At 39.8% G+C, this 12,975-nt stretch overlaps 1 long non-coding RNA gene across 1 annotated transcript in view; it reads left to right on the top strand.

Annotated features, from left to right (window-relative positions):
* Window positions 1-225: 225 nt before the first annotated feature.
* Window positions 226-12,975, top strand: part of LOC142181264 (uncharacterized) — a 47,237-nt gene continuing 34,487 nt past the window's right edge. The window contains exon 1 of the long non-coding RNA XR_012709907.1: window positions 226-865. This is a non-coding gene — a long non-coding RNA (uncharacterized LOC142181264). The remainder of the gene's footprint in view (window positions 866-12,975) is intronic.

Here is a 12,975-nt window from a genome sequence, read left to right as displayed (position 1 = left end):
TTACAAGAAAATAAAAATTACAAAAAAATAATTTCATTAATATTCTGTAGTCATTTTTAATCTTGAAAAATACCAAAAATAGTTTTGTGTTAACGGTCAATCTTATTTTAATAGTTATTTTACTTAAGTAGAACTAATTAATAAATGAGGTCATATTTTAGTCTCGTTCGCGGAGAAAGAATAAACTTGGGCTCGAGCAACCCATTTTTAGGTCTAATTTTGGACTTAGCCCATAATTCTCAAGCCCATAATCCAAGGCTCATACCCCTTAACCTAAAAAAAACCCTATATAAGCCTAGACCCTAGACCTACATAGGAAAAAACAAAAAAAGACCTAAGGAAAAAAGCTGGCAAGCACCGCAATACAAGGACCCACCCCCTGAATCCCGTCTTCTTCATCCCCTCCAGTCGATGTTACTTCTTCTCCTCCCTTTTCACTGACCTTCAAACAGTAGCTCCACCATTCTATTCACTGTCACGCTGCCGCTAGCAACCAATCCAAACGGATCAGTGGCTTAGTTCCCTCACCTCCCATTAACACACACACATACAAGAACAAAAGAACACAAGAAAAAACGAATCAGAGTGTGTAAAACACTAGAAAATCGAAACGAAACATAAGTTTCAATCATCTTCTTTTCGATTTCTATTTCCGTTTTATTATGGAATTCGTTTGAGTTTTCGCTGTTTCAAGCTCGACTAAAACCACCATCCGCTCGAGGTCTCGTTTGAGGTTGAGTCCATTTTTGGAGCTCGTTTGTGAGATCTGTTCGGAGGCAAGTATTGAAGTTTCGAGTTCGTCGAAGTCCGGTTCGACAAGTCGACGAGAAACAGATTGATTCATTGTTTTCAATTCTTTAATCAGGTAATTATCAAGTACCTGCTATTTTTTTCTATTAGTATTTCTGTCTCTGTTTTGGTTCTTGTGGAAGAAGAGAGAAAGGAAACTTCAGAAACTAGGCAAGATTTCCTAAAGTTTTGGTGTATGTTCTTTCTTGGATTTTGGATGCAAAACTTAATTAGTATTTCAATCCCTATTGTGAAAGTTCTTTGACTTATGCTGTAATGCAATTGGGCAGTAAAAGTGGAATCTCTCAAAATTTTATTAATAGGAATTAAATGGACCTGGATAGGGTGTAATTATTAAAGTGAAATTATTGTTTGATTTGTTAATTATAAGTTAAATAGATTTTTCTTGTTAGTAGGAAATAAATCAATATTTATATATACTAGTAGTTTGCTTTTCGGCGCAATTAATAATAAATCCTCGTGACTACGGGTATGGTTCCCATGACGTGGTTGTGATACTTAATTTCAAAATTAGTTTTAAATAGGAATATTCGTAGTTCATGTAGTTGAGTACCTTCGTCTTAATAAAATTGAGGCGTGCCATGCCAAACAAAATTTATAATCCATGGCCCTCATAAGATTAGATTCAAGAACTAACATTTATAGGAAAAAGTTTGAGGTGTGCTATGCCAAATAAAATTCTTAAGTCCCTGGCCCTCATAAAACTAGCTAGCTTTTATAAAAAAATCGAGGTGTGCCATCAATTGAATTTTCCATGGCCCTCGCAAACGTTGTTATTAATTTGAACCTTCGTAGTTGCTTTAGGCGCGTTCTTTAGATTGATTTTCTTTCAATTACTAAAATCCGAGGGTACATTTCATGTGGCCTGGTTCTAACTTCCAACAAGGTTAAGTAGAACGTATCGTGACTCACGGGTGCATTTCATGTAGCGTGGTTTGCGATGTATTTTAAATAACCTTGGATTTTCCTTAAATAAATAAAAACGGTTTAAAAGTTAAACAATGCACATAGGTTTAAAAGTGTTTTAAAATCAGATAAATAGGCCAATAATAACAGTTGAACGATCGTGCTAAAACCACGGAACCTCGGAACGCCTAACACCTTCTCCTGGGTTAACAGAATTCCTTACCTAGATTTCTGTGTTCGCGGACTGTAAAACAGAGTCAATCTTTCCTCGATTCGGGATTTAAACCGATGACTTAGGACACCATAAATTATCCCAAGTGGTGACTCTGATTTCTTAATATAAATAATCCCGTTTCGATTGTCACTTTAATTGGAAAAACTCCCTTATACCCCCTCCAGGGGTAGTAAAAAGGAGGTGTGACAACGCAGTCATTCTCGTTGAGGTCGGGGAACTTATCTTGAGATATTCCAATGAGAGTGGACCAAGCAATGATGAATGCAGATTACGAGACCTGGATGAGGTTGAAGAATGAAGGGATATGACACACATAAGGATGGTGATCCAAAAACAACAAGCAGAAAGGTACTATAACAAGAAGGCCAAAGTACGACCACTTAGAGTCGGGGACTACGTGCTAAAAGCCAAAACACAAGCAGCGAAAGAGAAATTGGGAACGAACTGGGATGAGCCATATAAAATCACAGCAGCAACGAGCAAAAGAGCATTCCAATTAGAAACAATGGAAGGAAAACTACTACAAAATAACTGGAATGTTGCCCACCTCAAATACTTCCAACTCTGAAAAGAGATGTCGCCTAAGTCGTACTCTTTTTCCCCTGCCCGGGTTTTGTCCCAGTCGGGTTTTCTTTGGGAGGTTTTTTGTGAGGTGACAAGGGGGACGTCTCGAGGTTTGAAGTATTGTTCATTGCCCCGCCTACTGATTACATCTCTAGGCCGAGCAATGAAGGGGCTAGATATAAAGAATCTCCATTGTATGTATGAAAATCGACAGATATCGCCATTGTACGAGCGAAGTCGACATGTATCTATGACATATGAGCAAAATCACTCCATTATGTATACGAAATCAACATGCGTCTCCAATGTATGAATAAAACCGACATATACAACACTCCAGCAAATAAAATAGAACGCTACCCTCACGACGGGATACTACTTCGGCACTAGCTCGAAAGTAACATCCCAATGGCTAAGGCCATCATCGAATTAAAGAGTTCGACTTCACTCGAACCACGACGGGATACTACTTTGGCACCAGCTCGAAAGTAACATCCCAATGGCTAAGGCCATCATCGAAGTAAAGAGTTTGACTTCACTCGAACCACGACGAGATACTACTTTGGCACCAGCTCGAAAGTAACATCCCAATGGCTAAGGCCATCATCAAAGTAAAGAGTTCGACTTCAATCGGACCACGACGTAATACTACTTCGGCACAAGCTCGAAAGTAGCATCCCAATGGCTAAGGCCATCATCGAAGGAAAGAGTTCAACTTCACTCGAACCACGATGGGATACTACTTCGGCACCAGCTCGAAAGTAATACCCATAAGGCCAAGGTCGTTGCTGTCACACCTCCTTTTGGCCCGTGCCCGCATGGGCACAGAGAGATTAGGGGAGTTTTTCCAATTAAAGGACAATCGAAACGGGATTTATTATTTAATTCAGAGTCGTCACTTGGGAGATTTATAGTGTCCCAAGCCACCGGTTGAATCCCGAATTGAGGAGAATATTGACTCTGTATTACAGTCCGCGAACTAGAAATCCGGATAAGGAATTCTGTTAACCCGGGAGAATGTGTTAGGCATTCCCGAGTTCCGTGGTTCTAGCACGGTCGCTCAACCGTCATATTCGGCTTATTTATCTGATTTTAATACATGTTGAACCTATATGCAAATTTAACTTTTTACCACTTTTATTATTATTATTATTATTTTAAAAGAGAATTGCAACGTTATTAAAACACGTTTTGAACCACGTCACATCAATGCACCCATGATTTTGTACATGTTTTAACATCGTTGAGATTTGGATTTGGGTCGCATAAATGCGCACCCGAGTTTAGGGAAATAATGTTATTAAAGGCGCGCCTAAAGCGACTAGTGTATTATTATTTTGGGTAAAGCTGTGAAATTTTGCTAAACGGCCCATCCGAAATCTAAGTAATTTTACCAACACGTATATAGGGCCCGTAGCTTGTGTACTTTTGTTTGTCGATGCTCGTCTCATTCATTATTTTTAAAGGAATTTGCAACGTCGTGGAAATGCATCTCGAACCACGTCACAATCAATGTACCCGTGATTAGCGACACATTTCAACTCCGTTGGGATTTGGATTTGGGTCACATAAATGTGCACCCGAATTTGAGAAGGTAATGTTATTTAAAGTACGCGCCTAAAGAGATTAACGCGTGGTTAATTTGGGAAAAGGCCGTGAAGTTCGCTAAGCGGCCGATCCCGAGTTCTAAGTAATTAATACATACATTTGTGAGGCCCCCACAATCTATGCGTTTTATTTGCCATGATGTAGCAAATAAACAGATGTATTTTAGTACAAAACACATGACGACCATTACTAAAGGTTTATTGCAACGTGAATCGCTTTCAATTGACTTCACGAAACAAATTACCAAAACTGAAATTAATCTAACTATCCTATTAACCTAACATAAAACTAAATACAACCACTGCTCGAGATCATACATTCAAGACATATCGAGTGATAATCTAGCTAATAAAGAAACAGTTTCAGTTTATTTATACAGTCATGTCAAATAGAACTAACAGCTGCATTTCCATTTCATCTCAACTTCAACTTCAAATTCGAGCTTACATCAACACAAGTTTTTTAGAATGTGTACCTGAAAATGGAATACAATGGAGAAGAAGAAGGAATGATCAGCACAACAGATAGCACAACACAACAGCAACAGTAACAGATATCCAGCAGCAACTCAGGAAAACCAGTTAAAAATTCCCCAGCTATACCAAACAGCAACACAAACAAACCAACACAGCAATAACAACACCCAAAATAAACCTAAGTTGAAACCAACTTCAAACCAAAAGACTAGTAGAAAGCAGTCCAAGAGTCAACATTAACTAGACAACATACTAGTTTCAACTTCAGGAAGGAAACCAAACAGCTACAACAGACCCAACTTACTCAAAATCAAATCAGCAACAACTCTGGACCCCAATGGCACAATAACAAACTCCATGAATGCCTAACCCTTTTTCCTTTTAAACTGATTCTCCCGAGCTAAAGAAGAAACAAGAACTAACTTAACATCTATCCTAGACTGATTTTAGGACCCTTTTTCATTGATTTTCAAACGTGTGACTTCTTGAAAGAGTGGTGTTTTCAAAAGCCAACCCTTTTTAAACTCTCAAACAATGATTTTTTTTTCCAGATTCAAAAGCCCCTCCTCTAATTCTGTCCAGGCCCCTATTTATATCCAACACTTGACCTTGCCCCCCCTCAAAAGCATTCAGGCAGAATTTTTTTAAACTAATTCTGCCCACGATCTCTTTTTCAATTCCACTAGAATATGTTTTGTTCCCCACTAAACTTCTTTTTATTTATTAATCCCACGCGGGTATGGGCAGCCTATTTTTCTATTCAAATCTCTTAAACCTTGTGAAATGGTGCCCATGATCCCTTACACAGTCATCAACCCCCACTACTGTTTTAAACTATTTTATTAGTTTAATGGTACTTTAATGTTACTGACAGAACACTAAGTCATTTTCAGGTTTCTAGCCTAAATTACCCCCTGGGAATATGAACTACTGCCCTGTCCTAAACCTCCTAATCTGATTTCTAAGTTATAAACCTAATAACTAATTTCTTACTGATCACTAAAGTACTACAGCTATAACCAATTCACAACTAAATTCAAACGATGACTCAATCAAAATTTAAGCAGTATGAATCAAATTATTATAAGGTTATTCTAACATTCAAGACTGTAAAACTAATCGGCGACACTTATCGAATCGACTACACGAACACATACAATCAATAGCAAATAATCAGAATCGAACAGGCACAGAGGTGATTCGAGTCATATTGATAGAAACATGGATTTATAATGAAACTTAACTAGTCAACGAAGCTCATTCGAATCGATTATATAGTTTATTATATACTCGACCATGACCAGAAAAAGTTCGACCAAATAAAAGGTCTTTGAAGAAGGACAGAATCAATCGACCAAAAATTGAAAAATCAATAAAACTACACTAAACAAATAAACAGATATAAACAAACACAAAATGGAACAAACAGGAAAGGAAAAATACCTCAAGAACTCGGAAACTGGACGACCCTGATTCGAATTCAGACTCAAACTCTTTGAGGTCGAACGGACCTTAATCGAGTGTTCTCAACTGAGAAGCTGGAGGTTGATTCGAGGCAAACGGTTAACGAATCCGTAACAAGGGTGGTCAGATGGCTTAGGGGCATTAATTGGGTGACCGGCGGCGTTGTTGCCGCCGGGTTTCAGGCGGAGGTGTAACAATGGCGGCTAGGGTTTGGGTCTGGTCCATCTCTGAGCTTGAGAGAGACGATAGGGTGAGGGGGGGTTTGGTTTGGGGCGTGGGGTAAGGGATTAGGGTTATATACGGAGAAGGGGAGTTTGATTTTGGCCGTTGGATCAATCATGATCAACGGCCTGGATCATTTTACTAATAGGGAATGACATCGTTTGGCCTGCTACGAGACTGGGTCGGCCCGGGGTGAAATGGACCGGGTTATGGGGGAAGCCTGGGATCATTAGATCAAAAGAGACGGATGGTTCAGATTTTGCGCATCAAAACGATGTCGTTTGGGTGGTCTTGGTGACAGACCAAATTGGACCGAGTGAGGGGTGTTGAATTGGGCCTGGTTTTGGGTTGTTTTGGACGGCCCAGTTCCGATTTTGTAGGTATTTCCACTTGTTTTTCTTTTCTTTTCTTTTAATTTCTAATTAGCAAAAACTTCTACAATAAATTGTAAAACCAAAATTAACCTACCAAAATATTAATTAACACTTAACTACAATTAACACACAAAATTTAACACCAATTAGAACCAAAAATCACACAATTGTACACTAATTGACAAAAATAGAACAAATACATATTTTTGTGATTTTCTTTCTTTTAAAACCAAACTATGGTTTAATTAATTCCAAAATACACAATTAAATCCTAAATGTGCATGCAACAAGTATTTTTGTATTTTTTTAATTAATTAAACAAAATAAACACTCACAGACAAAATAATTACGAAAATGTCACGCGAAATTCTTAAACTTGTACCCAAATGACATTTGTTTTATTTTTCGATTTCTTTTGGAGTAGTTTTCGTGAAGCAAAAATCACGTGCTCACAGCTGCCCCTCTTTGTCCGAAAACACAAAGAGTTTTCATGCAAAGACAAAGTGAGCGGATACGAGCGATTTTTGCCCGTTGGAATACTCCGTGTGAAGCATTTTTGAAAAGATTTAACCGAACCTTTGCTTCACAGGTTTCCTACATATCCCTGCTAAAAGGGAATCAGGTTAATGTAGTTCGGGAAGTTTTGGTAGCTGGGACTACCATGGGACTGCAATTTTGATGTTACTACTGTTACTACTGCTTTCCGACCTCCTTATTACACCGTGCTAAAAGAAAACAAGAAGCTAGACTAAACTAGGGATTACAACATCTTATCTATCTTCAAACTTGCTCTTGTAGTCTTCCTTCTGATTTCTGCAGCGGAATTTATGCTGGGGATATTTTGTTGTAACCCTCCGCTTTACTGACTTCTGACTTGAAATTGAGTGTAGTCCTCTGTTCTACAGGCGGGCTCCTAACTTCGAACTTGAAATTTAGTGTAGTCCTCTGTTCTACAGGCGGGCTCCTGACTTGTTTTGAAATGTACTCCTCCTCAACAATTTCTTGAAATGTACAGGCGGACTCCTGACCTCAACAATTTCTTGAAAACATAAAACCTCCGTTCTCCAGGCGGGCTCCTGACCTCAACAATTTCTTGAAAACATAACACCTCCGTTCTCCAGGCGGGCTCCTGACTTCAACAACTTCCTAAAAATATAACACCTCTATTCTCCAGGCGGGCTCCTGACTTTAACAACTTCTTAAAAATATAACACCTTCATTCTTCAGGCGGGCTCCTGACTTCAACAACTTCCTAAAAATATAACACCACTATTCTCCAGGCGGGCTCCTGACTTCTACAATTCCTTAAAATGTAACACCTCCGTTCTCCAGGCGGGCTCCTGACTTCAACTACTTCTTAAAAATATAATACCTCCATTCTCCAGGCGGGCTCCTGACTTCAACTACTTCTTAAAAATATAATACCTCCATTCTCCAGGCGGGCTCCTGACTTCAACTATTTCTTAAAATATAATACCTCCATTCTCCAGGCGGGCTCCTGATTTCAACTACTTCTTAAAAATATAATACCTCCATTCTCCAGGCGGGCTCCTGACTTCAACTATTTCTTAAAATATAATACCTCCATTCTCCAGGCGGGCTCCTGACTTCAACTACAACTTGAAAATATAATACCTCCATTCTTCAGGCGGGCTCCTGACTTCAATTACTTCTTAAAACATAATACCTCCATTCTCCAGGTGGGCTCCTGACTTCAACTATAAATATATAACACCTCCATTCTCCAGGCGGGTTCCTGACTTCGACAACAACTTAAAGATATAACACCTCCATTCTCCAGGCGGGCTCCTGACTTCAATTACTTCTTAAAACATCACACCCCCATTCTCCAGGCGGGCTCCTGACTTCGACTACAACTCAAAAATATAACACCTCCATTTTTCAGGCGGGCTCCTAACTTTGACTATTTCTTAAAAACATAACACCTCCATTCTCCAGGCGGGCTTCTGACTTCAACAACTTCTTAAAAAATGCGTTTTATTGCTGTTGCTCCTTCCTGCCTCCTGGACCATTTTCCTTCTAACTCGAAATTATCTTCTTCCAAAACTGCTTCCCTCAAAACTGGTATTTCATTCCTCTAAAAATCGCTGGGGATAATACCGGTGTTTTGTTAAAAAATATGTTATTTTCCTCCTTCAAAAACTACTTCCCTTAAAGCTGGTGTTTTCCTTCCACTGGAACTACTTCCCTTAAGACTTGTGTAATCTTCCTTCCGAAATTGCTTCCTTTAAAACTTGTTTGGCCTTCTTCCGAAAACTGCCGGGGATACCATCTTTCCCCAAACTTGTGTTATCTTGCTTCTTACCTAAGTGGGTACCGGACTTCCAGAAAATTTCAAAATGAAAGAAAATTTTCTGCCCCAGTTTGACAATCTTTCTTATATCATGATGTCTTTTCATTATCTATAACATTTCCTGTCCCTGCCTCAAATCAAAGACAAAAAATTTTGTTAGTTTAAAACGTGGTGAGTGGTCGTGTCACTCCTGCTGGGGATGGTTTTCTCTTTCTCCTTTCCCAGCTTTGTGTTCCATTACATTACCAAAGCTTGCTGGGGATGAGATTATTTTGTTGGGGATGATATTCCTGCTGGCGATCATATTCCTGCTGGGGATGGTTTTCCCCCTCTTCTTTCCCTGCTCTGTGTTGTCCGACCCTCTTGGAACTTGGTCGATAATCTACCAGGGATGCTCTTGTTTCTTGACGATTCTTTATTCACCAATTATTGCTTCCCACTTTTCTCCATACTCTCACCGAAATCCTAGACCAATCCATCATTTGGTCTTGCAACGAACGTCTTTCTCGTTCCATTGCATTATCTTTGGCCCGTCCTATCCACATTGTGTTTTTGCACCATCTTGGCAACTGGTAATAAGCTCTGAAAATCCTTTTCAAAAACAAACTGTTGGGGAGATAAAGTCTTTACAAATAAAAAAAATGATGAATTCAAGAAAATAAGAGAAGAGTAGTTTTCTGAAAAAATGTTGGGGAGAAAAAAAAGAAAAGAACTTATCTGAACGGTACAACCGATCCCAATGATCACGTCGTGCATTTTGGATTAACCAACCCAGTCTATTTATATCAATCAATCTTTCTGATGGCCTTACTTTGTTGGGGATATGTAAGCGCCTAATTCTTTTGTCGACTCAACATCTTTGCACTGCTTGATGCCTCGACGGATCCTTTCCGTCAATCTTATCTTGTTTGCCTCTTTTGACCCCTTGTCGCCTCATAGTGCCCTTCGAGGGGTTTTCACTAATAAGACTCTCTCATTTCCCTCAACTCCCGTCTCCTTATGGTGCCTGTGAAGATTTTCACCGATAAGACTCTCGTTTTATTTTTCTCAACTTACGTCGCCTTATGATGCTTGTAGAGGTTTTCACCGATAAGACTCTCTCATTTTATTTATTTTTTTAGCTGGGGATTGGAGTTTTATCGATATGACTCTCTCTACTGGGGATTCTTTCGGCTATCAATTCATTTCCAGCTTATGATCCTCTTCTCTGCTGGGGATCATAGTGTTATTCCCAACTTCCATTTGCATGACTTGGCACTTCTCGGATACTGATCGGGAGGTCTTTTTTGGACATAAATATGGGTTTTTATGTATGGCTAAAAGAAAACGGGTATCAAAAGGTTCAAAATAATTTTGATGTGTAAAACATTACAACTCTTGGAATCAAACTTCCTTCCCAAAATTATAAACACAACTTCTGCCCCAGTTTCTTGCTTGGGGATTTTTATTTTTTTACACTATGACCGAGCCGTGAGGCGCCTACGTATCCTTTTTGAGGAATCAGGTCAAACGTAGTTCTCAATTCTTTTGTTTTTCTTGTGACTTTTCTTTTGTCTTTATTATCATTATTTTTCTCTTCTTTTTTTCTTTTATTTTCATTACTGATTCCAAAAGAGGGGTACGAAAGAATAAATAAGGCTCAAAAGGGGAAGCAAAGGTTGAAGTGTTTGGATGGAAGAACAAATTGCCTCCGTCATTTCATTCTCCGATACCATGCCAAATGCAAACAAACAACAATTACAATCAAAAGAAATCATACATAATATCTCTTAACTGCGTCAGAATTGATAGCCATGTCGACGCATTTCCCTTCGATATCTATTAAACATAAAGCGCCATTGGACAACACTCTGGTTACAATGAATGGCCCTTGCCAATTCGGGGCGAACTTGCCCTTTGCCTCAGCCTGATGCGGGAGGATGCGTTTCAGCACCTGCTGTCAAAATTCTGGGGATGCACCTTTTTGTTATATGCTCTTGCTATTCTCTTTTGATATAACTGGCCATGACACACAGCTGCCAATCTCTTTTTATCGATCAAGTTCAATTGCTCTAAACGGGTTTTGACCCACTCGTCATCATCAATCTCAGACTCAGCGACAATCTGAAGGGATGGAATTTCAACTTCCGCCGGTATCACTGCTTCGGTTCTGTATACCAACAAATAAGGAGTTGCACCTACTGAAGTACGAACAGTGGTGCGATAACACAACAACGCAAATGGAAATTTTTCATGTCATTGCCTCGAACCTTCTACCATTTTCCGAATATCTTCTTTAGGTTTTTGTTGGCTGCCTCAACTGCTCCATTCGCCTTGGGACGATATGGGGTGGAATTGCAGGGTGTAATCTTGAACTGCTGACATACTTCTTTCATCAAACCGCTGTTAATATTAGCACCATTGTCTGTGATGATCACTTTTGGGATCCCAAATCTACAGATGATATGGTACTGAACAAAATCTACCACTGCCTTCTTGGTTACCGACTTGAAAGTTTTAGCTTCAACCCACTTAGTGAAATAATCGATAGTCACCAAAAAGAACCTATGACCGTTGGTAGCTGCCGGCTCGATAGGTCCAATGACATCCATGCCCCAGGCAACAAATGGCCATGGTGTTGACATTGTATGCAATTCTGTCGGCGGAGAATGAATCATATCTCGGTGTATCTGACACTGATGGCACTTCCACGCGAAACTGATACAATCATGCTCCATAGTGAGCCAATAGTACCCTGCTCGAAGAATCTTCTTCGCCAATACATATCCGCTCATATGTGGCCCACAAACTCCAGCATGTACCTCTGTCATAACTGTCGTGGATTGACTAACATCTATACATCTCAGCAATCCCAAATCTGGTGTTCTTTTATACAACACTCCTCCACTGAGGAAAAATCCATTTGCCAGTCGCCGAATGGCTCTCTTTTGATCTCCGGTGGCCTACTCCAGGTATATCCCCATCCTGAGGTATTCCTTGATATCATAGAACCATGGTTCGCCATCTAGCTCTTCCTCTAACATGTTGCAATAAGCATGCTGATCACGAACCTGAATATGCAACAGGTCAACATGAATTTTGTCTGGGTGGTGCAACATTGATGCTAAGGTGGCCAAAACATTAGCAATCTCATTATGAACTCTTGGGATGTGTCTAAACTCCACTGATCGAAATCGCTTGCTCAGATCGTGCAAACATTATCGATATGGTATGAGCTTTAAATCCCTTGTTTCCCATTCACCCTGAATCTGATGCACCAGGAGGTCGGAGTCTTCTAAGACCAAAATGTCCTGGACATCCATGTCTACAGCTAGCCGTAGACCCAAAATGCATGCCTCATACTCAGCCATGTTGTTGGTACAATAGAACCGCAGCTGAGCTGTAATAGGATAATGATGTCCTGTTTCAGAAATAAGTACCGCTCCTATTCCAACTCCCTTCGCATTTGCGGCTCCATCGAAAAAAAGCTTCTATCCTGGTTCCTTGGTCATTTCCAACTCATCTATATGCATTACTTCTTCATCAGGAAAATACGTCCTCAAGGGCTCGTATTCTTCATCAACAGGATTCTCAGCCAAGTGATCAGCCAATGCTTGGGCCTTCATGGCCGTCCTCGTCACATAGACGATGTCGAATTCTGTGAGTAATATTTGCCATTTCGCCAATCTCCCTGTGGGCATAGGCTTCTGGAAAATATACTTTAGTGGATTCAAGCGTGAAATGAGATAAGTAGTATATGATGACAGATAATGCTTCAATTTCTGGGCCACCCAAGTTAGGGCGCAACATGTCTTCTCGAGTTGAGTGTACTTAACCTCATAGCCTGTAAACTTCTTGCTGAGATAATAGATGGCTTGCTCCTTCCTTCCTATAATGTCGTGTTGCCCCAATACGCAGCCAAACGAATTCTCCATGACCGTTAGATAAAGAATTAACGGTCTTCCCGACTCAGGTGGAACTAACACATGTGGATTTGATAAATATCCTTTGATTTGGTCAAAT

This window comes from Nicotiana tabacum, chromosome 5, assembly GCF_000715075.1.
Source record: "Nicotiana tabacum cultivar K326 chromosome 5, ASM71507v2, whole genome shotgun sequence".
Lineage (NCBI taxonomy): Eukaryota > Viridiplantae > Streptophyta > Magnoliopsida > Solanales > Solanaceae > Nicotiana > Nicotiana tabacum.
Note: the sequence above shows the minus strand (reverse complement) of the source record. Positions and strands in the feature narration are given on the sequence as shown.